Genomic DNA, 26,952 nt, shown 5'->3' with positions numbered 1-26,952 from the left:
CCACCCGCCTTCCCGAGCTCTTATCTGACTCTTTATTTCTTGCTTTTTCAACCTCAGCTGCCATTCAAGGCACAGCTGCGGTTGAAAAATCAGGAAAAAAGTGCTTTTTCAAACGCTGCTTCCCTGCACTGAGCTCTGCTCAGCTGTCTAGGCAGCAAGATGATGAAGATTTACATGCGCGCAGAGTACATCGTAAATCACCAAACCGGTAGTTAAACCTGTCAGATCCCACCCCTGGTTGCCTGCCTTAAGTTTTCTTGCGTCTTTATGATTTCAAATGCTGCTTCTAAGGCTGCAAAATATTCTAACTGATTCGTATTGTCTATATTATAATTGAGGTCTTTCTGGAGGATATGTTTTGTGGTAGATAGTGGGTAGCTGGAATGTTGACTACTCATTTGGGTTCAGGTATCTCTTTGCTTCTGGGGTTTAGCTTGAGCAGTTTGGTTTGGAGTTTCGTTTTCCTTTTTTTTCAGCTTGTCTTAGATATAGTCTTGATGGTAGCAGTTAGTGTTTTTGTGTGTTCTGGGGCCATGATTTGTTCCAATTACTCCCTGAGATTATGTGCAGTGTGCCAGTATTTCTCTAGCCTGAGGTGATCTTCCATAATTATTATCCAGATCATTTTTGGCTGGTTTTGGTGTTTATTTAATGAGCATCATTTTTTGACTGCTTTGGTATTTAATAAATGATTAATAAACCATTGGTGTTTAAAAAACCATTGGTGTTTATTTTAACAAAATAAACAAGCTATAGCTTGGTGGGTATGTGGATTCACTTTTCGTATAGGTAGAAGCCACTTTACCTCAAAATATGTTGCCTAAGCATAAGGGGGTTTCTTTAGGGCAGTGATAGGAAAGAGTAAACGGATTTTGCTTTCATAGCTACTGAGTCATCACTTTCTCCTTCTCCCCGCTAGTGACTGTCTCTAGGTCTGTTAATCGTTCTCAAACATTTATGGCTCCTTCCCTTTGTCCATCCTGACCTCTTCATTAGGAGTGGCAGCTACAGTTCTTGGTGGAAGACTTCGATGCTTAGCAGGGCATCGAAACTGATAGCAGAGTGAAATCAGAGGGAAAAAGAGAAGTGAAATTCTGCTCTATATAATGGAGAGATAACAACCAGTTCCCTTATCTTTGGTTATGGGGATAGACACTTCTGTGAATTACATTGTGATATATGTGATTACTGGTCTTTCACTGGGTAGGATGTTAGAATACGGTTAGGAAAACCCAGTTTAAAATCTGCTCTTAGCCATAAAGTTTGAGGAGTAATTTTATGTTAGCTGGAAGTTTTCAAGAACCTATTTTCATCACATTGTTTTTAGGATAATTAGCCCTATTTAGTGTCATGAAGAATTCATCACATGAAGAATGATGAGCAACAAGCCATTTTCCCTTACAGCTTTTAGATTTGTATTCTGAAAGGAATAAGGCCTGGCTTTATATCCTCTCTCTGTTATGGCTGAGTAGCACTAAGGGACATTATTAATGACTTGAACGATCTAATGTCATGTCTATGAAGATTCTCAATCATTCAGGTCATAGTTCTCCCAAAGGTGTTTTTCAAAAGGCAACTGGACTTCTTTAGGTTTTTTTTTTCCTTTGAAAATATTTCGCTTCTCATCTGAACTGAAGAAGCTTCTTGGATGAGAAGCAAAATGTTTTCAAGGAAAAAAAACCTAAGAAAGTCCAGTTGCCTTTTGAAAAACACCTTTGGGACCAGAGGTGGTATTCAGCAGGTTCTGACCAGTTCTGGAGAACCGGTAGTGGAAATTTTGAGTAGTTCAGAGAACCGACAAATATCACCTCTGACTAGAGATTTTACAGTATCCTTCCCCTGCCATGCCCACCAAGACATGCCCACAGAACCGGTAGTAAAAAAATTGAATCCCACCACTGTTTGGGACAATCTAATGTCATGCCACTCAAGAGTGAATCTCAACCAGTACAGCATAATTGCATGCAATGGGGAGTTTTGATTCAGGCACCTGTTGGAATTCTATAGATTTCTAACCCAGGTGGGAGCATATGTGAAGGTGCTTTGCTCAGATAATTGCACCACTTCCACAGTCCACTGGCTGTTTTCTGACATCACAGTGTGCAACCTAAAGAGCAAAGGGGCTACTCTCTGTTCCTTGCACACTGAAATGTAAGAAATAAATGGCCCATACAGGATCATGGTGGAGATAGGGCTAATGGGAGGTGCCTTGTTCATCCGGCACATCTAAAAGTTGGGCTCAGTTGACAGTTTAGAACTTTTCAGAGGGAAGGGCAAGATAAAAATGGAACAGAACAAAATGGGAGGGTCTCAGATTCAAATTGCTTTGAGAATGGTTTCTTGACAAAGCAGGACATAATTCTTCAGTTATGTAATGTTGCACCCCTTGTTCTGCTTACATTACCCAACTCTTTAAAAAAAAAAAAAACTACTTATCAGGTTTATCCTGCCTTTCATTCAGGAAATCAAGACAACATTGGAGTTCCTGTCTATTATTCCTCTCATAAATAACTCTATGAGTTAGGCTGGGCTGAGTGACTGCTGCAGAGTTACTCCATGAGTTTTTGTGGCTATGGGGAGACTGGAACCTGTGCTTCCCAGCTTCTCATCCAGCATCTTGACTGTCAGCATTGCTTTTCCATAGAATATGTTTCCTAGGTTTCAATCTTATATGAATTTGTCTAATAAAGGAGAATATTTGTAGCTCAGAGTTGAAATGAGGTGCTTTCTGAGCTTGCAGAGGTTTCATTACCTAAATAGGTAACATCATCAGTGCCAGTAAGACGTGTTGTTTGCTGCCAGTTTATATTCTGTTGATTTGTCTGTCTGTGTCTAAGAGAGCAGTACAATTAGCAGAACCAGAAAATGTTGGTGTTTTTTCCCCCCTTTCTTGGTGATTGTATCATCAAGTCCACATTTCTTATAATTGTTGGCTTTGGTGATGCTGGGACACTAAGCAGTGTTAAGTTGCATAACTCCATCGAACACCCATGATATTCAAACTTCTGTCATGTGGGATTTTAACAAGTAAAGTATTCTGTATCTTGTTGGTAACCAGCACTGAAAGCGTGTAACCACTTAATGAGGGCAATCTATGGACTATGCCAAACTCCCTCAAAATCTGCCATTCGAGCAAACTCAAGATATCAGGAGAACAGAAGACATTGCCGGAGATCTTGCTGATAAATAAACTTCCAGGATGTGTCTTCTGCTGCTGGAGATGGCAATCCTCTTTCTCTCCGGCTGGCAGCACAGCTTCCTCTAAGGACTATTAAGGGAGATAATGCTAATTAAAAGTGGCTTAAGATACGCATCCTTATCAACAGGTGGTTAATGATGTCCTTGTCCTTTGCTACACTTTTTATTGCAGCTGAGGAACAAAGGTCCTTCCTCCACCCAAGGTGGTGGTGCCAAAGGGTCAAGAATGGTTAGGCAGAGGGTTAAAAAGTAGCAGCAGCAAGAGACAAGGAACAGCTGAATCTGCACAATGTTCTCCCGGGAACCTGGTTAATAGTTTCACTGTTAAATCATTCCCAAGGCAATTGCTGAAGATGAACTTTCCCCCGTTCCACTCCCTGCTCTCACCGCTGATATCTTAGGAAAGTAGATGGTTCACCTTTCAAGAAGGATGAAGGAATGTGGCTCTGGTTCTCCAGATGTTGCAGTGCTGGTACAAACCAAAGCATTCTAACTCCATGTAGAATTGAATTGGACTGGATTGAATTGGATCTCTTCCATCAGGATCCAGACAAAGCCCAGAAGGAAAGAGGGAGGCTTGATGAAGAGGATGAAGTGCCCTGCCCTCATTGTTGCACGCATTATATTGGCTTTGTCCAACCTTCTATACAGGCAGCATGGAGGAAGGAGGTGTTTCATGAATAACTGTGCCTGCAGAAATTCATTGGTGCATGGTGAGGCAGTCTGGTATTTTCTTGAGATTTCTCCTCAGGTGGGAACCCTCATGGGCACAGTTGAAAATGAAATCTATCCTCTCTTCCCTAGCATTATAGGTGAAGCAGCTATGGAAGCGTATCAGAGAAAAAAAGCCAACCTAGAACTAAGGAGACAGTGAGAACAATTGATCAGTAGAACACCTTGTTTCCAGAAATTGTGGAAGCTCCGTCACTGGAGGTTTTTAAGAAGCGATCGGACCGCTCTTTGTCCAGAATGATATAGGGCCTCCTGTTTGAACTAGAAGACTTCAACTCTGTTATTCTATAATTTTGTAATATGACCTCAGGACAGAATTACGTAGAGCATTCTGCTTTCATGTGAACTAACTGCTGTCTAGTACGTGCTGAGGGCATTCTAGATTCTGAATCCCATTTGATCCACCTCTTAGCTAGATGTTCACGACCTAGTCCTAGACTAAGGCTATACACTATCTTTTTTTTCAAGTTCAGGACTTTGCTTGTGGTAACATTCTAAAGTCACACTTCAATCATCATTGAGAGAGAAGAGATTATAGGAGAATTGCCATGCTTTATTTACTGTGGGAATGTGGCTGCTTTTGGTTATTGGAAAGGAGGGTTGGGGGGTTGGGCGAAGTTTATGGAAAGCTTTTCTTTTCTTGAAGCTTAACACAAGCAACACTTCACAAGGCTTCAATGCCAAAGGGTTATCTCCAGTTGAAATTCCCACTTCCTGTATGTCCAAGAAACTAGAAGCTTCCTCTCTCAGGCTGTGAGGTGAGGTCCATTACTATGTCATTTTGTGACAGTTCTCAGAGCCAGCATTCCTAAGCAAGTTTTCCCATCTTGACTTGAGAGTTTGAATAGTGAGTGCTGTCCCGTGAGTGACTTGCTTTGCATTTTTACTGAACCAGCTTGGTACATGTTAGTTCAGTTTCACTTTTTATATTTTGGAATAGCTTCTGCTATTCAGAATACTGTAGGTTACTCAATTTCCTTTGGGACCTCTGTTACATACCATACATACCAAATCCCAGTTTCAGAAGAAGCTTCCAGGAATAATCTATTGCATTTGTTCACACAGTGAGGAAGTGCAGAACCTGGGTGGGGTATGGGTGGGGATCTGATTATTGTAGGTGACAGAGTTCTGAATTTTTGATTAATGACAGGAGATGTTTGTAATATGCCCCAGTTTTTCCCAGGCTAAATACTCTATCAATTCCATGAGAAGCATTATTGCTCTGTGTTTCTGGGAGCCACTATGTTGGAGAAAGAAATTATCAGTTGCTGGTTGCTCTATCCCAGACCTTGCATCTCTGTGCTCTGGGCTTTCTGAATCTTGAAATCGCTTCTGCTGGATTGTCATCAGTCCAGGGGTGGGCTGCTACTTGTTCGGATGAACCGGATGTTAATTTTATATCTGGTTCATCGAACCAGTAGTCGCAACGACTGGCTGGCCCACCACCCTACCCCTCCCAGGAGTCTCCACACGGCCCATTTTGGATCCCAGGTAGGTTCAGGGCCTACGTGGAGGCACAGGGAGGGCGAAAAACGGGCCTCACGGAGGCTCCAGAAGGTCAGAAACAGGCCCATTTCCAGCCTCCAAAGAGACTCTGGAACCCATGAAGGGAGTTTTTGCCCTCCTAGAGGCTCGAGGAAAGCCTCCAGAGCCTGGGGAGGGTGCAAAACGGGCGTCCTGGAAGTTCCGGAAGGCCGGAAACAAGCCTGTTTCCAGCCTCCGGAGTCCGGGGCGGCCATTTTTGCCCTCCTGGAGGCTCGAAGAAAGCCTCCGGAGCTCAGGGAGGGCGAAAATGGCCCCCGCCACAGTGCAGGAGGCTGACTAGGCCATGCCCACCCAGCAACCAGGCAACCGGTTGCTAAATTTTTGAAGCCCACCCCTGCATCAGTCCATATACTGAAAAAGTGCATTTGCAGATCCTTTCTTTGCCTTTTTTAGAAGCTGTCATTCTTGAGGCTAGTCATAAAGCTAGGGTGCAGCACACATGAAGTTGGGATGAACAGCTGTGTGTATCATCTGAGGTACATGCCACGTTCCTCTGGCTTGAGAGTCTAATATCCTTTTGAACTCCTGCTTGCTAGCTGGGATATTTGCATATATTGGAGTCCTGTTTACTTTATAAGGATAGCCTTGGCTTTTGTTTGCTTAACAAGCTTGAAGCATTTTTCCCCTCCTGCTAGAATGTTGTGTAGTGGCTGATTCACATTTTGCTGATGAAAGAACACAAGCCATGGGCAACTTTTGCATTCTGGTTTTGGAAGCTATGCAGGCACCTCTTTTCAGTTTTCCCGAGACTGATATGCTGGGGACTACTCCATGGTTGCCAAATATCTCCTTGCAAAGCATGTTTAGTGCTCAATTTGAAATGGGGGAGTAAGTAAATTTTGGAGGTATTTTGTTTCTTTGGAGGCATCCATCTCAGCTGTCTCCGTGGATCATGTTGGGTTTTGGGATGGGTTCTTAAGAGGGTAGGTAACAGCACTGGTACATTTCTGCATCATTGCTCCATTTGTATTGTGTTAGATGGATACTCTTGGAGAGACCCATGAAATTATCAGCAGGGCTAATTGGAATGTGGATTCTACCAAGGCACAACAGACAACTGGCTCCATAGGCACACTCATAATTTATGAAAATTTGGGTCCTAGCCCATCACCCTGCTTCATAAAGAATTGTCCTGACTGGCACACAATTGGAAAGTTCATGGGGTTTGGAGTGTGTGTGTGTTTTTTTTTTGTAATAGCATGAGAGATGGAATGAGGTGTCTAAAATTCAGCTTTAAATATCATCAGCATATTGAGATGTGATATGAAGAAGGATATTGGTGGTCTTTATAAATACTGCCGGTTCCTGTCCTAAATTTGTTTTTCTCCCAGTGATGGATGGATAGGTGTGCCCTCTTCAAACCAAATTTGACTTGTCATCTTGTCACTGCTTGGCAAATTGTCTGGCTATAACCCTTGACCAGAACAGGATAAAAATGTAAAAGAAAATCACCAAGAGCTCTAAGGAGTTTTGGTAAATAACCATGGTCAGTGGTGGGATTCAATTTTTTTTTTTTTTACTACAGGTTCTGTGGGCATGGCTTGGTGGGCGTGGCAGGGGAAGGACACTGTAAAATCTCCAGTCAGAGTTGGTATTTGCTGGTTCTCCGAACGACTCAACATTTCCGCTACCGGTTCTCCAGAACTGGTCAGAACCTGCTGAATACCACCTCTGACCATGGTGGTTATGAGTCTGCAAAAACTTGTATTATCACTTTGGCAGCTTCTTCCAGAAGAAAATCAGAGAGCTGAGTTTGCCTGCAGGAGGCAAGTGAAGATTGAGAGTTGAATTTAATTCAAATATTCAATTTGTGTTCGTATTAAAAAATGCATTAAGATGAAAAGAGACAGCCTCTAATGGTCACCATTTCTTTGATAGCTGGTTAAATTTCTCAGCAGAATGTCAGGATACGTTGACGATTAGAAAGTAATAAGAACATAACTTGATGAGCAGGTAAATGGGATACCTTGAATTCCGGCCACACACCTCCTGTTAAGAGAGCTAAAATAAAAATAGAGGGGAATTTACAGAGAGGGGAGAGGTTTGATATGAAAGCCTGTCTCTGGTGTTTTGACTAGAGAGTCAATAATCTTTTAAGCAGCTCTTCATTTTTCCTCTTTGTGTAACTAACAGCCTTTTGTGTGGTCATAATTCACAAGGAATCTTTCCTGACTTTGAAAGTCACTGAAATCTAGAGCAATATTTTGAATTTGGGAATATTTACTTTCTCAAGAAAGGAAAAGCAGTCATTATCCAAATATAGCAAATGTGTGTACGGTACTTATATTTCAGTCAAGCTTCTGAACGTTTGCTCAGCCGGCCAGCAGTGGTCTTCTCTATACAATTAGATATCCGAAATTAAACAAGGCTATTGTGTTCAATTAGCCTGCACACCACAATGGGATTTCAATGAGATGAGTCCTGGTGGCGAAGTAGTTAGAATGCAGTATTGCAGGCTAATTGTGCCCACTGTCGGGTTCAATCCTGACCGGCTCAAGGTTGACTGAACCGTCCATGCTTATGAGGTTGGTAAAATGAAGGTCCAGATTGTTGGGGGCAAAATGCTGACATTTGTAAACTGCTCAGACAGTGTTGTAAAGCACTATGGAGTGGCACATGAGTCTAAGTGCTATCTCTATTTCCAGCAGCCTTCCTTCTTCTACGGCACTTAACTGAAAATAGGCAAAAATGTAACTTTACTGCAGTATTTCTGTGAGATATTTTGAAGCATCATATCAAATGTGGAGATTTCATTACTCTTTAGTAGGTCATATCTTTTATTCCTATATCAGGTCTGGAGATGAAGAGATAACTATTAGTGTAAATATTTGTTGGAATATACCGTGTACCCCCAAAACTGATATTGTAAGAATTAGTGCTATTGTGATTGAATGGTTTAACATCTGCCAAAGCTGTAAATAAAATCTTGATTTGTCATGACTAAAAGAAAACCACGAATAGTCCCACTCTATATTTATGTAAGGTTGGGTAATCTTTAAAATCCACAGTGGAATTTTAATCTTTGGAACTCCAACAATGTATAAACAGTTCTTAAGTAGAAGTGGAAATACTTTTAGCTCTTATACTGCATTTTCTGCATCCATTGATAGGCATTTACAGAACAGTTTACACCAAGCTGGTGGCTTTTAATATGCAAATAGGGAAGAAACAGAAAAAACCCAATTTAAATCCATTCCCATTTAGTAGAATCCTTGGTTAGCATGTTTAATAATTGGTAAAGTTGAGCTTATTTGGCTGCAACTAAATAAAAATATTTATACCTAGGAGCAGAATCTGAAACATTAGGTCATACAATCCATATACCATTTTTTTATAGTTTCCAGGCTCGGAAACAAAGGAGAAATTATGTAATTAATGGATTTCGAGTATGAATCCAAGTTTAGCTGGTTGGATCTTGTTTACAATGATTGATTTTAACTCTTATGTATTTTTCCTTCTAAATAGAATAACAGATATCAATCAGAATAGAGCTGGAAGGGACCTTAGAGGTCATCTAATACAGCCCCCTGCTCAAGCAGGAGACCCTACACCATTTCAGACAAGTGACTGTCCAGTCTCTTCTTAAAAACCTCCAGTGATGAAGCACCCACAATTTCTGAAGACAAGTTGTTCCACGGGTTAATTGTTCTCACCCTTAGGAAGTTTCTCCTTAATTCCAGGTTGCTTCTCTCCTTGATTGGTTTCCATCCGTTGTTTCTCGTCTTGCCTTCTGGTGCTTTGGACAATAAGATGTCCCTCCCCTTCTTTGTGGCAGCTCCCCAAAAACTGGAATTTAATTAATCCTGTATGCATAGATTGTGGAGAATCATTAGCTGACTTTCTAAGACAATTGTGATTTTGCATTAAACTGAAATTTATTTCAAATCAATTTCTTTTTAAAATATCCATCACTACACACACAGAGAGAGAGTTTTATTAAAATAAGCCAGTTTGGTATATACTGTAGTGTTTAAAGACCCTGGATTTGAAGCTGGGAGGCTGTGACTCCTAGTCCTGTCTTCTCTATGAAAGCCATCTGGGAGATTTTGGCCCAGCTGCTCTCTCTTAGACCAGTTTGTCTCCCAGGGATGATGTTGTGAGGGAAATCGGAAGCAGGAGCATTATGCATACTGCCTTCAAAGGTACAAAATAAAGGTAAGATGTAAACCTAATCATCATCATCATCAAAATCATAGCTCTTCTCTGTTGTACCTCTTTATGAATCATTGCTAGTTTCCCACAATTCATTAACATAGGAGCCATGTTTTAAAAGCATTTTAAAACCCCAAAGGGCCCCATTCAGAGGGGACCTTTGAAAGGATGGGTCATTTGGTACCTATTGTTGAAAGGCTGGAAAATGCCTTTCTTCTGTGGGTTCGGTTTTCCTGCTGGGAGCACTCCAGTGCAAGGATTCAGACAACTACTTGGAAGCCGGTTCTTTTTATTTTTCAGGAAGGCGAGAGATAGCAAGAAGTCTGCGTTCCTGGAGCTAGCTCTCTTTGTATAATAAAAACCCTGATTTTTATACTTTTTCTCCTTTTGTGTGTGAGTGCTTGTGTTTGAATTTCTTAATGTTTTAAATCCTGTCAGGGGTTGTCTTCATTTCCGCCAGAGGGTAAACTCCGTGGGGTGCAGAAGGCAAACTTTGCAGGGTAGTTTGATTGGATTATCAGTTTCCTAATGTTTTCTTATATTTGTTTTGTGGCAATCTCCTGTCTGCAATGGAATTTATTTCGTGTCTTTTGTCTGTTTGTTTAGCTGATTTGGCATGTCTTATGTTTGTAAGGGTTTTCTTTCTTGTTTCCTTAGTTTTCTTAATTATTTGGGCTTTTGTCTAAGGGGCTTCTTTAATACCTTTTATTAGATTCCTTTTCCTATGCAATTTTGTTTTATGGCTGGCCTGATGTTCCCCTCGGGCTTTTCCTGCTTGGGTGTCACCACTGTCCTCATGAAATTCCCTTTCCACACTACCTTCCTCTTTTTCGTACCTGATATAACTTTGCTGCTTTTCTGGGAGGTCTTCAATAAAGGTAGTCCTCGACTTAGTGGCAGTTCATTTAGTGGCTGTTCAAAGTTACAACAGCACTGAAAAATGTGACTTAGGGCCGTTTTTCACAGTTAACGACCTTTGCAGCATCCCCATGATCCCATGGGATCAAAATTCAGATGCTTGTGAACTCACTCATATTTATGACCATTTGCAGGGATCCCATTTCTGACAAGCAAAGTCAATGGGGAAAGCTAGATTCACATAACAATTGGGCTATTAGCTTGTCAACTGCAGTGATTCACTTAACAACTGTGGCAAGAAAGGTTGTGAAATGGGGCAAAACTCACTTAACCAATGTCTTGACACTTAAGAACAGAAATTGTGGGGTTCAATTGTGATCGTAAGCAGAAGACTACCTGTCTAACCTAAATTGAAAACAAAAGGAAAAGCGGAATGTATATTCTTCCTGCTAATGGCTGCGTGGCATTTCTACTGCTGGTCTGGGTTAGAATGTTCTAACTTCCTGGACAGGTTTCAGAGATCATGAGGACTTCCAGGTGAGAATTGTATGCACCTTTGTCAAACCTATCTTGGAAAAGGCTGCTAACAAAGTACTGGATGGGGGCCTGTAAGCAACTAAAACAATGCAGCTTGTTCTTAGGTGGCAGCTCTTTCCTTCTCTCCAAGAATTGACTGACTTGCTTATAATTGTGGTGAAACAGCAAAGAGAAGAGGGCAGCTGTCTTTCAGTGTTGTCGGAGGGGACATTTGAAAGGACGGTACCTACCTGCCTCTTTTTCATGCAAATTAATGGGGGGACAGAAAGCTTTTAAAAATCTCTCTGCTGGGGGTTGGTTTATTGGGAGGTTTTAGTGGCTACAGGTCAGCTTTCCGGTGATCTCTGCTCTTGTGAATTTCTTAGGCACATCTTTTTCAACTCTTATATTGTTTTCTGGGCTCAGGTGCCATGATGAGAACACAGCTCTATTTCCCTTGCCATCCCAGCCAACTTCCTGAGTACCTTGATCTCAGCTCCTAATACTTAAATTGTGCCTTTGTCTAGGTTGGCAGTTGATGAGTTTCCATTGTGGAGGAATAGCTTGCAGGATGGATGGAAATAAGAATACATCTACTATGAATTTCCTCCTAGCCTTTGAAAACTAGATCAGAGAGAACCAAAGAAGTTGAGGTCTTTATTTAGAATGTCTGAACTTTGCCCTTTCCTTCTGGGATTAAAAGCAGAGGCCCAGAACTGGAGAGCATTTGCAAACAGATGTAAATGAAGATTCTTCTGTCAGCTTAAGGAAATGCTGATCTGACCAAAAATCAATACAAAAGCTGGACTGGGTGTTTCTTGCACATCCACCCACCCACCTCACCTCTAACCATTGTTTCTAGAATGAGTCGACTTTCAAATACTCTTTGCTGAAAAGGTACCTTGTGTGCATTAGCACCTGGGACTGTGATAACTCATCAGCATTGTTTTTGCCTTGGTGTGTTTTGCATGAATCATATACACCATTATTTCAGACTTAAAGGTAAAGGTTTCCCTTGGCAGTCAAGTCCGACTCTAGGGAGCAGTGCTCATCTCAGTTACTTGGCGGCCGAGGGAGCCAGCGTTGCCCAAAAACACTTCCGTGGTTACGTGGTCAGCATGACTACATGCCAAGGTGCACGGAATGCTGTTAGCTTCCCACCGAAGAGGTACCTATTTATCTACTCGCACTTGCATGCTTTCAAACTGCTAGATGGGCAAAAGCTGAGGCAAGTAATGGGAGCTCACCCCATCATGCAGCCCAGGTCTCAAACCTGGATTGTCAGCTTTCCAGCTGACAAGCTCAGCATCTTTAACCGCTGAGCCATAGTGCCCCTTATTTCACACTTAGCATGATATTTCAGATATAGCATGATATAAAAATTCAGCCAGTTAGTTGGATTATATGGCATAAAGCTAAATAAAATACCCATTGAGTTTTATTGAGCAAACTATAGTTCAATAAGCATATGCTGTTTCCTACTATTACTTGCCTTCAAAGTCTCAGGCAGAACTGTCAATGAGAAGCCATAGACTACATCTTAACAATCCTTCCTTTATATTGATGAAGATTCTCAGTGATTCAGGTAGAGTTGACTGGTAATTGAGTCATGGCAAGAAAAGAAGTCCAGTTGTATGACTCAACTTCCAGGCAGTTCTCCTTTATGTAACAAAAGTAGCATGCTCCCATTTGATGTTTGTAGAAATTGGCAAGGATCCCTCTATTAGCTGAATAAACTCAGTAGCCTAGCTGAAAGCAGTTTAGTTTGATTTTTACCTTCTGACCAAGTGTGCCCACAGTCAAAGTCTTCCATGAAAATAACCTCCTTGAAATTGTTTTATTTTTATGAGATGCCTTCATGGGGCATGTTACCCCCACACACTTCCCCTTTATTAGCAATGATTCTGGTGCTGTAGTTGGTTTGCATTTAAAAGCCTTATGAGGGCATTGTGGGAGGATATGTCCAAATGTGTGAGAGTTCCATTCTGCCTCCTGAATCTGTAAACTGGAAAGGAAGCATGATAAGCCTGCAGATTGTTATTTTTTTTTCTAAAGGTTTAGAGCTAAACACGGGTCCTCATCTTTCTTCTGTGTGAACAGTTGCATAGAACTGGAACAAATTAGGATCTTAGCAAACCATCTTATAGGTAGATGCACCTCAGCCTGGAAGTAAAAAGCCGGATGTTTTTAGAGCTCTTATCGGTGGAGACAATATGCAGCAGTGGTGCGAGCCTGCCAACTACTTGCCTATTCTGGGACTCAACCTGTCCACATGCTGTCTTTTCCCATTTCTATTGCAGGCATCAAGGCTGCTGCCGATCTAGCACATAGCTAGCATGGAAAGCAAACAAAGATGGTCCTTTTTTGAACTCAAGTGGAGTTAGACCCAAATAGACCCAAAAGTCTATTTCCTTAAACTAGATCATATCTCATAATCACTCAGGTTATAAAATAGTCTTCAGATCAGAGCTCAACAAGTCTAAATTGGGGAATGATTATTGCCATTATTACTTCTGCTATCAGTTTTGGCAATGGGGTCGCGCTCCTTTGTTCCTATATTGCCACGAACCTCAGCAAGCTAAAATTATTTTCTTCTGCCTTGGCGGCCAGAAATCAGCAAAACATTGGTTTTTGTGAACATGTGAGTTGTATGGAATAATCCAGCTAAGCCACCATCAGCCCTTGTGTCCTAGCATTGGGCTTCAATGATTTAGCAACTGTAGGGGGGTTCCCCCCACCCCCCAATGTAGACAGCCCTATGGGAAGACAAGGCTCAGACAAGGCCACCATTGGTCATTCCTTCATTGATGGAGGGAAGAGCTCTGATTGGATCACACTCAGTTGTCAGGACAGTGGTGTGGAAATGCCTGCAAATTGGTCTGAGACTTCCAAGGATGACAGGAGTGTTGAAATACAATCAGGATGGATATGCTCTTTGTTTTCCATTTCAATCCATGACAAACTTTTGGTTTTTGAAGTCCTCAGTGTCTGAGGGGCCAATTAATCTCTTTCATCACCAACTTTCAACTATGCTTGATGTTGCATAGCTTTGGCTTCTCTGACCTGAATGCAGTCCAGATGTGTGGGTTCCAACTTCCAGATTTCCCCTTCAAACAATGGTTATGGTAGCGGGGGAATTCTGGGTCTTGAACTAAAACATCTGGAGGGTACCTTGGTTAGGAAAGGCGGCCACAAGCCAATGCAAAGTTAGCCAGTTTCTTTTTATTAATGGGTTTTTAATCTGCACTGCTAGAGGTTTTAGTGAAAAAGCGGATCGCAGATTCTGAGTTTGAAAGTAGATAATAGGATGAGTCTAGGTCAGAGGTGTCAAACTCACATCATCACATGACATATCGGGACTTTTTCTCTCTTTACTAAAACTGGGGTGGGTGTGACGCATCCACGGGCTGTGAGTTTGACACCCCTGGTCTAGGTATATCACAAAAGATTCTTCATTCCCAGTTACTTAATAGCCATAACAAGAAAATACCTTCCCTCTTAAATTATATTATTAAAATAAAAATGTGGGATTTGTGGTAAGGGCTTGGGGCCTTTATTTACTCTGAACAAATTCCTACGTTTGGGAATTATTTCTTCTAGGTGTTGTGTGGCTTTTTGTGTTAGTCTCCAATTGCTGGGTCTATTCTACCGGAATAGAACAAAACCAGAACCACCAAGAACAACAAAATAGATCCCACAAGCCTGACATCTGCCCACTCCTATTCTACAAAATCCTTTTTAAAAATAAGCCAGTTTGAAAGAATAGCACCTCTGGAAATCCCTGGGCAGACCTGAGGAAGGACAGATTACAGAGGAAGCACTAGCATCTTGAAAGCAGGAACATCTGGCTTGGCAATGTGGTTGGATTTTCAAATGCTGAGCTTCCCTTTAAATTTGTGGCAGCGGTTAGAGATCAGAGTGTAGGCAGAAGTGCAGATGTTGCTCATAGTGCATAGAAACTCAGAAACAGATGTGTGTGTGTGTGATGCAGAGAAAAACTACTTCTTGTGTTGGAAGAGAGGTGGAACTCTCCTAGCTAGCTTGTTCTTTGTCCTTGCACCGTTGTTGCCACTGCTCAAATATTCCAAAGAGTATATTAGGTTTGCTTGGTCCATAAGGTTGGCCACTGTGATATCCGATGGTTTGGATGTCTTCTGCTCCTGTCTTTTCAAGTAGCTTATGTTAACATTCAAATAAAAAGAATTCTCTATAATAAAAAAAAATGCCTTTAATAGTGGGAGTAAAATTGAACAACCCACACTGTTAATTTAATTTAAGCTTAACTCTGTATGTTATCCAGATGTATAGAGGAACCGGGGAGAGAAGGGCTATGTCTAGAAAGGAACATAGATGAAAAATGCACACATGCTTCCATATGATCTACAGTTTTCATTTCTATCAGAACTTCCATCCACTCAAAGTTTTCACAGGGCACATTGAGGACTTCACTTCAGAAGAGGGTAAAGCCAAAGTCTGAGCACGTCCAGTTTTGGGAATGTTTAAGATACTTCCCCAACTAAAACAGTTATCTTAAACTCCTGCAACTTTTAAGGAATCCATTCTGTCCTTTATAATTCTGGCAGATTTCTGGCCTTTCCCCTCGGCCTTCCCCTGCAGAGTAAAGGGAATGTCTGAATTGGGCCAAGTACTCTCTCTCAAATTGGAACCATTTAAGTTTCTGTCTCTAATTATTGCATTTGGCTTTAAGCCAGGTCTAACTGGTGGTGCATTGTCTCTTTTGAGTAGTATTGTATTAATTTATTAGTAATGATTATGTACTTTTTAAACAAACGGTTTGGCTAAATGAACTATTAACATTCAAAAATAAACTAAAGACTGGATAAAAATGGTCAGAAAATAATCACTGAAGTTAAAAATCTGGACACAGAAAAAGATATTCAATTAAAAAGTCTGAACAAAGGTACAGTACAGAAATCAATTCTTATCAGACTTTTCCAAATGGTTAGCTTCTAGATGTTTTACAATACAGGTATTTAATCTATAGATAAATCAGAGCAAGTCGATGTATCGCAGCGCATAGGAGTCTAGCACTTAGTTGGGAAAGTTTGTTTCTAGGATTTGACTGAAGTCAAGTACCTTTTCCAAGGAATGGCACTTTTGCAAAACTCTGCCTGGACCATTCGTGTGTCAAAAAAGCCTTTCTCTTAAAATCAACGTTGCTATCAAAAGTCAATATGCATCAGAATTTAAGAAGGGAAGAAAAGAGGAGGAAGTGCGCATAAGATTGACAAAGAATGGAGGTTCCATTTTACATGTTGAAAACCTGTTAGCAATGGAAGAAGTTGCCCATGCCAAATTGAAGAGTTGGCCAAATGAAGCCAAATCCAGATGAATGGTCCTTGTCTATTACGAAGAAGGTCTTCTGATCAATGAAGATATTTTTCCCCCCCTGCTCCTGAATGGGATTGCATTCCCATTCAAGGAGCAATAGCGTAGCTTGAGAGTACTCTCTCAATCCAACACTCCTCTGAAAAGCTCCACTGGGGAAGTTATCTATAGGCCTTTTATCTGCTTGCTTTTATTTACTAGCTGCAGGCAGCATCTCTTGCTATCATCTATGTGTTGATTGCTTTCATGCTCCCTTGCAATGCTCTCATGCTTATGTGACTATCTTTTTAGAACCAGCCAGAAACTTCAGCTGCTCAGAAATATGAAAGGCCATCTTTTATCTGGTGCCAACCATTCAAACATGTCTTTCTAGCTCTATTCTACCATCATTTGATTATCTTCTTCCAGATTTAAAGTCTGAACTGTCAGCACCAGGCTTCCCCCATCTGGCATCTGCTAAATATGGAGAGATTGTCAAACCTTGAAGATTATGCAATCTGCAGTCTCAGCAGCCTATGAAGAACCACCTGTTGGGGAGGAGGATTGCTCTTGAGAGACAACCACAAAGATCCTTATCTCCTTATCAGCTTTTGGGGGGTTTTGGACCTGCGTTGGAGGTTTTATTCTGTATGTTACCACCTTTCAAAATCAAGAAGTGAATATGAAATGTTCGACTTACTTGGTGGTGGCAGTTTAGGAAAGCTGTAAAAATTCATTGGACTCGCTTCCTAAGTTCAAGCTGGTATGTTTTGTAAAGATATGGGTTTTTAAAAAAAGAAGTTGAAATTATTTCAGTATTTAATTCTACCCATTTGATATTTTAAATATGCATTGATTTAAATGTCGTGTGAAAAGGGTATTTTCAAACAAGGAAATAAGAGTGGTGTAATCTTTGGATTTATGCAATGGAATTATAATACAATAACTGAGTTGGAAGGAACCTTGAAGGTCTTCTAGTCCAACCCCTTCTCAGGCAGAAAATCCTATTCCATTTCAGATAAGAGGTTGTCCATCTTTTCTTAAAAACTTCCAGTGTTGGAGCATCCACAACTTCTGATGGCAAGTCATTCCACTAATTGTTCTCACTGTCAATACATTTCTCGTTAGTACTAGGTTGCTTTATTTATTTAGATTTTTTTTAACAAAAATGTCCAAAAGTCAAAGGAAAATAGAAAAGTCTTCATCTGGTGCCAAAATGATAAGCACTTTGAATGGGTCTGGAAACAGACTGATAGTCAGTGTAGATGTTGAAGGAGTGGCATAATATGTTTGTATCTGCCAAGTCTGGCAAATAGTTTAGCTGCTCTATTTTGAAACAACTGAAGTTGCAAGATCATTTTGAAGGCAGTTCCTTGTACAATGTATTGCAATAATCTGATTGGGAATTACCAGAACATGAGTAACTGTTGTGAAGTTTTATCTGTCCAGGTAGAGTTGTGGTTGGTGATACAAGGCACTCCATGCCACCAAGGCCATAGACTTGTAGTGACAATGAAGTGTCTAGGAGCATCCCCAGACTATGAACTTGTTCCCTTCAATGAATATATACCCCTCCACCCCACAGCACTCAACTGGACACCCTCCACAAAAATTTTTTTCATCTTGAGTAGATTGGCTTTGGCCCTCATCCAATACACGACTGGTTCAGAATACCAACTGTTACACCTTTGTTGATAAGAAGGCGAGGCAGAGCTGATGTCATCTGCATATCGATGTCATCTTAGTTGACATCTTTGGATTACCTCACCCTGTAGTTTCAGATCGAATTTAAAGAAGCAAGGGGATAAAATGAAGACTAAGGGACTACATAATCCAACTGCCACAAGGTAGGAGAGTAATTTCACACCACAATTCTTAAAAATGGCCGTCCAGATTTGGATTTGCTTCCATTCTGGCATTGCAGTATATAAAAACCATTCACTTTTTATATTCAGAATTATGCTGCTTGTGATTCCAAAGATAGTATATATACTGTAGCCCTCATATAGGTGAATACATCTTTAGCTTAAGGGCTTTATTCTCAGAAGATTTGTATAAACATTTCTTGTGAAAGTGAGACCTTTGGTGGATATTCAAAACAAATTCCAGAGTGATATATGATCTGAAGGAATATTTCCTGTCTTTAATGAATCTCATATTCCATGAAGGAGAAAGAAAACAAATTTATCCTCTACTTTGCAATATTTGTAGACTTCTACAGTGTAGCCTGTACTTTGTAGATTTCTATTTGATTAAAAGATCAGAGATAATAAAGGTTTTTATTTTCAAAATCTTCCAATGAAAATACTTATTTGTACAGCTAAGTTAGTCTAGGAAGCAAATACATTGGTAGTGGTTTTCTGTGTATACTCGTTGATTTTCAGTAGAAAACCCACCCAGGATCGTTATGAGATGAGCAACAATATAAATGTAATTAATACATACATACATACAAAAAATATAAATAAATAATCATGGAATATCCTTGCAGCAAAGCCCTGGAAATTTTTTTTGCTAAATCCAAATTGGGTCTCTGGAGCCAAGGAGTTAGTCCATTGTACATGTACATGTATTTTTTGTACATTGCGTGTTTACGTCATTCTGACTAGTGTGACAGAGATGTTTACCGACTTCACTCAGCATGGGACACTGTGACTCTTCTATCAAGATTTTATTAAGATTTGAAGCAGATTCTAGTGCCCTTCGTTGCTTGGTTATTTGATAGAGATATGGCCATTAATGCCAATGACACTGGGTCACCCAGTTTGAAAGTTCCTGAGTCTACATGTTCCTTGGCCATAGTTAGCCTTTTTAATGCCAACATGGGCATTTAAAACCACTGCATACCACCAAGCTGGAATTTGCAATAGGAAATATATAAAACATGTTGATATGTGTGGCAGTGGTTTCATGTCATTAGTTATGGACAGAGTGCAGATGTGCACACTCATGTCTGGCAACTACAGGGAGCCCAGTCAGAGTGTGATAAATTGATATTTTATTTTATTTTTGCACTGAGTGGCAGGCATGAAAGTAAGTGGTTTGGTGCAATCTTTATGGTCTTCTGTCTTTTGAGTCTACAAATAGTAAATTTGTCAAATGGCAGAAATTGTCTTAGAACCTTTATCACTAACATATGGCCACAACACTGGATGGTAGTTCTTCCTTCTTTATCATTAAAAATTTGTATGAATAGATTTCTCCCTCAAATAGTGTTGAAGGATACTCTAAAGATATTACTTCTTGTGATTTGGGGAACCTTGATGCCAGAGGGGACTGGATAAGCATAGCTTAGCTAAGGCATTGTGCGAAGAACTAGAGAAAGTGGAGAATGAATTTCACTTTGATGCTTTATTTTTCCCATTGAAATGCCAGGGCTTAAAGCAGGATATATTGTAGAGTAGATGCCTTCAGGCATCTGCAGGTACTAGACAGGGGATTTAGCCACCTCAGTTTCCAGAAACCTAAGGATACACATTATTTTGAAATGATGTTTAGTTGAGGATTTTTAGATGTCAAATGCTTTAGTTTTTAAATAGGCTAGAATTTGGGGTGTCTTCTGAGATCAAAGGTTAAGGTAACCAGAGTTTTGCTGAAATTACAACTTTAGGCTGTACTTCTTGATTCATGCTGGTTATTTATATAATCATACATAAACTGCATGAAAACAAATGTGAACAGTATTATGATCATTGCTGTACTTACAAATTTATGCAACCAAAGAGATTAAGGCAGAAACCTGTAGTGAAGATCTAAAAGTCATGCACAAAATGGCATGTTATTAAATTGGAATTACTTTAATAATCCCAGTTTAAAATCATTGGACTTGCTGCCTCTGGAAAGGTTTGGCTTGGATATTCAATTCCAGATGTAACATGCCTGCAAAATGCTGATGAGGCAATAATATGATTTCATAATAAACAAGAGCTATAAGCTAGTTTCCCCCAACCTAGCATCTTGCATGCATATTGGACTATATCTTGCATCCTCCACATGTTGATTGAGAGTGATGGCATTTGTAATGCAAGAAGTCTGAAAGGCACCATTGCCAGCTGCAAATGTTCTCGCTCACTCTCAATTTTATAAATTGTTCTTTGTTGCTGGTTTGTTCCACTGTTAAGATGTAGGGGAGAGAGAGAGGGAAGGAGGGAGAGAAAGAGAAAGGTATGCAGATGATAATGTAAAGTTGATAAAATCTAGATCAGGGGTCTCCAACTTTGGCAACTTTATGACTTGTAGACTTCAACTCCCACAGCTGGCTGAGGAATTCTGGGAGATGAAGTCTACAAGTCTTAAATTTGCCAAGTTTAGAGACCCTTGGCCTAGGTTCTGAAGCTAAGCAAGAGTAACCTTTAGTACTTGGAAGGGCCTATTCTAGGGCCATGGACTAGCCTGTAACACCAGAGGTGGTATTCAGCAGGTTCTGACCAGTTCTGGAGAACTGGTAGTGGAAATTTGAAGTAGTTTGGAGAACCAGCAAATACCATGTCTGACTGGTCCCGCCCCCATCTCTTCTTTGCCTCCCGAGTCCCAGCTGGTTGGTTGGGTCTTCTTTGGTTGCATAGGAGAACGGAGCTGGAAAGCAGGTTAGTGGGATGGGGAGGAAATGGAGATTTTGCAGTAACCTTCCTCCAGGAGTGGGGAGTGAATGGGGATTTTGCATATCCTTCCCCTGCCACGCATACTAAGCCATGCCCACCAAGCCATACTACATGCACCAAGCCACGCCCATAGAACCAGTAGCAAAAAAAATTTGAATCTCACCACTGTGGAAGAACCCCCTGCTTTCCCACTGCAGAAAAAGATAATGTAAAGCACTTCTGTACTGTTACCTAGAAAACTTCAAGGATGTGTCCACTCTACAGGGTCATCAGAAGAGACTCAAAAGCATTTTTTTTCCTTTCACCACCCTTTATTTTTCAAAATTCTGGCTCTTACATGTTGGCTACATTAAGCCTATTGCTATAGAGTACCCATAGACCTTTTTTGGGGGGGTGGGGAAGGGGGGTTTCCATGTAGTTCATTTTAGAAATCTAGTTTAGAAATATCAGGCTGGGCAGAAGGAAGTCACACCTACCGCTAGAACAATGGGCCAGTCACTCATATCAAGAAACCAGAACTCTGATTTGAGCAGGAGCAAGTGAGCTTCAACTGGTATTTGCTCTATAATTATTCTGCTTGGTTCCTCTTGACAGCCAGAGCAGATAAATCACCTCTTGCTCCATCAGTGGTTGGCTTAGTATCGCACGCAAACTGGTCCCTCTGTCTCGTTTGCTTTCCTAACATGCCAGTTATGTAAGTAACCAGTATGTTTTTCTCAACCACAAGACATCAGGCCTGATCAGGGCGCATGAGAATTGCGTGGTAAGAGTTTGGGATTGTTCTGTTTCAAAAGGTTGTTGGGGGTCAGCACAATATTTTCTCTGCCTTATTTAACCAGTCACAGTTTTCAGACTTTCACTTTGGCATTCAAAGTTCATCAGGCTCCATTCTAGTAAATTTGGAATCAAAGAAGCCAAATTTCAAGTGCTGGAGCTTTTTGGGGTGGGGGCTGGACTCTACTTGCCTCTGCCATTTCAAAGCCATTAAAAAGGTACTTCAAAGAAACAAATTTGCCACATTAAAAAAAAGCCTCTCTGACATTTCATTGTTAAAATCTGATTGCATAACTCTGATGACCATAGAAGGAATATTGAGCAAGATGCTTTCTTTAGAATACCAGTGTTGTTTCCTCCAGTGTTGTCACTACACTCATTTCCCTCTCCCTCCCCACCCCCCAAAAAATTGAGTGATAAACAGAGGTGGGTATTCAGCAGGTTCTGACCAGTTCTGGAGAACTGGTAGTGGAAATTTTGAGTAGTTCGGAGAACCGGAAAATACCACCTCTGACTGGAGATTTTACAGTATCCTTCCCCTGCCATGCCCACCAAGCCACGCCCATAGAACAGATAGTAAAAAAAAATTGAATCCCACCATTGGTGATAAAACACAAATTAGATATGTTTGTTTCTGGGACAAAAAAAGATTCCACAATCTCTGGAATTGTTTGAAACCCAGAGATGCCCAAAGAATGGATAAGGAGATGAACTGTTTGAGCGAGGAAATCAGTCCAATCTCAATTACAGTTTTGCAGAAAGAGAGAGGAAAAAGCAAAGCCATTTATTTATTGGCTAAAGTTATGCTGGGATGGTTGGAAGTATGGTATACATTGCACAAGGCTTAGCTTGGCCATCTGTATCTAATCTCCACAGAAGGTAAAACATTTTTTTTTAAAAAAATGAAAGTATCTTTCAATTTGTGGAATAAAAGGATTTAAAAAAAGCATCTTTAGTGAATTTGGCTATTGGAATGAAACTGGTATGTTTAAAATGTAATCTTAAAAAATTAAATAAAAAATGTGGAGTGATTAGATGCTCAGATTGTTTTGAATCTGATCCAAGCAAAACTCTTATTGCTTGACAAAATGAGTAATGGGCATTTTGTGTGTTTTGTGGTGGTTGCCATTTTTCTTTGGTAACCAGGTAGTCCTCGATTTGCAACAGTTCATTTAATGACCGTTCAAAGTTACAGCAGCACTGAAAAAAGTGATTTTCAAACTTACAGCAATCCCCATGGTCATGTGATCAAAACTGGCAAAGGTTCACGTTTACGACGGTTGCAGTGTCCTGGGGTCATATGATCATCTTTTGCGACCTTGACTGATGAGCAAAGTCAATGGGGAAGCCAGATTCACTTACTGTAACTGCTGCAGTGATTCACTTAACAGCTGTGGAAAGAAAAGTCATAAAACGGAGCAACGTTCACTTCACAAATGTCTTGTTTAGTAGCACAAATGTTGGGCTCAATTGTGGTCATAAGTTGAGGATTACCTGCACAAGTGACGGGTGCATTTTAGAAGGAATGACTGGCAACTGCTACCGTAACTATTATCAGAACAGTGGCCTGTTCTTTTACCATTCCTGTCAACAAGAAAACCTAAACAACATTTTTTTTTAACTTAATGCCATTCTGGGGAAAAAAAAGAAGACTTTCCTTGTATGTGTCTAACAAGTAAACAAACAAAAAATAATATTCACCCATGTCTTTTGACCTTTGACAATATAAAGCTTTTTTGTTTCTGAGCGCCGTCGTGCGCCTGCTCAGAAAAGTTTGGGTGGTGAATACCAATTGCCCTATGTCCATGTCTTCGTTCCCAGCAATCATTCCAGAAAGATGGAAGTAATCCAAATATATCCCCCCAAGACAGTTTTCTTGTTCTTCTTCCCTTCTTCTCTTTTCATCCTGCTGTAGGTCGTTCCTCATGGTGGGAAGGACGGTGAATCCATTAGCATGCTTAGCAAATCAGAGCTAGGTTTCTAATAAAAGATCCTACAGATTGCCTTGCGTAATAACTGTGTAAGAAGAGCATTTAGGGCAAGGAGGAAGTTACACTGAAGAGATATGTCATAGCTGGAGACTTCTTGAGGTTGTTATGGAAAAAGAGCACAGTCCGTGCATAAGAATAAGAGTAAACGGGTATGCATAAAAGTAACTGGGCATGCCAGACGTATGGAAAATTAAGCTGAAACTCCATATTGCTAGTCCTTTGATTCTTACATTTAAAAAGCTGTGGGAAGAGTTGGAAGCTCAAAGAAAGCCCCTTCTGTCATTGGGTATTCTTTGGTTTGTGTAAAAATGTGCCTCTAATATGGGTTGTTTGTTTTCTTGTATCTGCCAGCATATTTTAGAAGGTGCATCTGGTTTTTGAGGTTTTTTTTTAAAAAAGGGATTCCAGATTACTGGGTAAATAAAACAGCTGTCTGTTGAAAAGACAAAGAAGGCATAGTGTGGCCGGGTGGCCCTTAATATTGTTGTTCTTTAGTTGCTGTGTTTGTCTCTTCGTGACACCATGGACTGCAGCACGCCAGGCTCCCCAGTCCTCCATTGTCTCCCTGAGTCTGTCCAAACTTACTCCACTGCATGGGTGACACTATCTAACCATCTCATTCTCTGCTGTCCTCTTCTCCTTTTGCCTTCAATCTTTCCCAGCATCAGGATCTTTTCCGATGAGTCCTCTCTTCTCATTTGGTGGCCAAAGTTCTTGAGCTTCGCCCCTTAGTATAATGTGGGACAAAGGCCTCTATAAAGATTTTACTTGCCCCCTATGTATTGGAGCTCCCAGTATAACTTTTCCTTTTCTTATGGGATGATCAGGATTCTTAATATCAGCTCGCATCCTGTGAGTATGTGTGCTTGCAGCAGTTGTCTTCCTGTTGTATATTTTTCCATTGGGCTCTTCTGAACATTTGTCTGTATCCTTTAATAATAGCTAAGGCGATGATGATCACGATGCTGCTTTTCTTAAATATTTGGTTTTGCTTGAAGTCATAATTAACTACCGAATGTTAAGTAGGTCGTTCATCATGGTGGGAAGGATGGCGAATCTATTAGCATGCTTAGCAAATCAGAGCTAGGTTTCTAATAAAAGATCATACAGATTGCCTTCTGTAATAACTGCTTAAGAAGAGCATATAGGGCAAGGAGGAGGTTACATTGAAGAGATGTGTCCTAGCTGTAGACTTCTTGAATGCAGACGAGGCTGTTATGGAAAAGAGCACAGTCCATGCATAAGAATAAGAGTTAGGGAGCAAGAATCAATCCAAGTCTCCGACATGGTAGTTGATTCCCACTCAGCAGACAAAAAAGACAGTATGAGTAAAATCCCAGAACCTTTTGACAGTGGCTTAGACCGAGGCTACCTTCGACTGTCTCTTCTAGCTGACAGACAACTGTTAAACAGATTGATTCCAAATGTATTCAGCCCCCAACAGAGGGGGAAAAATATTTCCCTAATAATTTGTGCGCGTGTAACTGTGATCTGTCATGCATGAAAAGATATCATGAATGGTCTGCCCCAACCTGCCTTAGATCAGGTTGTCTGAATTGCCGGGAGTTTTTCCAGGTATGGCATTTGAGGATTCCTTAGGCTGAAAAACATGGCTATGTGAACTGGAGATAACAGGAGTTGTAGCCAACACAAGTTATTTATTATTTATTTATTTATTTGCTTGCTTGCTTGCTTGCTTGCTTGCTTGCTTGCTTGCTTACTTACTAGACTTCTATGCCGCCTATCTCACCAAGGCGGCTCCGGAAGGAACCAAATTCCTTAGACTTTCAGGCCTTGTTTTATATGTGTAATTCATGCCCTCCTTTCTCCAGTATAAAACACCAAATCTACCCATGGGAAAAATCCTAGAATTGGCCTTTTCCTGGAAACGTCTTTCCATCCTCCCCAATAATGAAGTTATGCGGCCTTTGCTTTATCTTCCTTTTTTAGGAAGTTCGTTAGTAGGTGGGGTTTGCCAGGCAATATGTTTATATCATCCAGCTCAAACAACTGCTGGTGATTTATACCAGGGGTCTCCAACCTTGGCAACTTTAAGACTTGTGGACTTCAACTCCCAAACTTCAACTGAAAGTTGAAGTCCACAAGTCTTAAAGTTGCCAAGGTTGGAGACCCCTGGTTTGTACTATCTTTGAGAGAAAGTGCTTCATTTTTTTCTTAATGGTTCTATAATTAAGATAAGGTAAGCTGACTGGAAGCTAAGCAGGGTCAGATCTGGTTAGTGGTTGACTAGGCAATCTCCAGAGAATAACTGGGTTGTAGGCTAAATTGGGCATTTGAAAAACATTTGCATTGCTGCTAAGAAATCTGTGTGGCTGCGTCCATGAAATCACTAGAAGTTGAACTCCACCTGAAGGAGATTATCTTTTCAAACCAGAGAGTAGCAGAACTAGGTAAATTAATCTGATCACATAAGCGCGCGGTGGTGGGGGGGATCATTGTTACACAGGACATCTGATACACTTTGGCTTTATTCTTCTGATGTAAATAAGCCACACTATGTTGATGTGTGAGATACCTCTGGCAGGATCTCACCACAATCTTGTTGCTGGTGGAGTTTTGTGAATGTTTGCTTCTCCAGAAACCTCACCTATTCCGTCATTGGGTTTGGCTTCAGTATCTGATGAGGTTGAAATTGCTGTGTGGGAGATTGGGTGTGCCAGCTTCTCCTTTCTTCGGGACACCTTTAGCGTGTGGTAAGAGCTCCTACTGCCATGTTCTATCCTCCACTGTTCTGTTTGTGATCAAGAAAGAAACCCGGAACAGAGTAGCGTCTGGAAGGGACCCAGTCAAATAGAGCAGCGAAAAGGTTGGGGATCCCTGAAATAGGAATGCTGTAAGGGGAAGGCTGCTTACAATATGTGTTCCTGCAAATGTCATTGGAACTATTAGTAAACATTCAACTGGGGCTGTCCTTGAGAAGTCTTAATTAGCCCAAAAGACCAAACTGCTTCCTCTTATAAATACTCCAAGAGACAGTCACTTTTCAATGACCTTCTACTGATGTTCACCTACGTGAATTGTTCTTCTTTGTTCCTGTTGGCATGTATGCTATATTTTTTCGCAAAGGCCTTGCTGCAAAAAGGAAGGCTTTCTCTGGGTTGAGCTATGTGCCTATGTTATGTAAACGCACGTAAGCATTTTATGTGATGCAGTTCTGTACAAATCCATCGTTTGTTAAATAGAAATCTTATGTGCTACCATGAAATATGCTGTATATATACCAGAACATTCAGTTC

At 40.7% G+C, this 26,952-nt stretch overlaps 1 protein-coding gene across 1 annotated transcript in view; it reads left to right on the top strand.

The window, feature by feature from the left end:
• Positions 1-26,952, top strand: part of NHERF1 (NHERF family PDZ scaffold protein 1) — a 60,822-nt gene that overhangs the window by 9,176 nt on the left and 24,694 nt on the right. The gene's annotated exons all lie outside the window — the stretch shown is intronic.

The sequence above is a fragment of the Notechis scutatus genome, chromosome 2 (genome assembly GCF_049901735.1).
Source record: "Notechis scutatus isolate UNSWTSFEM ecotype Mainland chromosome 2, rNotScu1.2, whole genome shotgun sequence".
Classification (NCBI taxonomy): Eukaryota; Metazoa; Chordata; class Lepidosauria; order Squamata; family Elapidae; genus Notechis; species Notechis scutatus.
The sequence above is the reverse complement of the archived record's forward strand: the minus strand, read 5'-3'. Positions and strand labels throughout refer to the sequence as shown.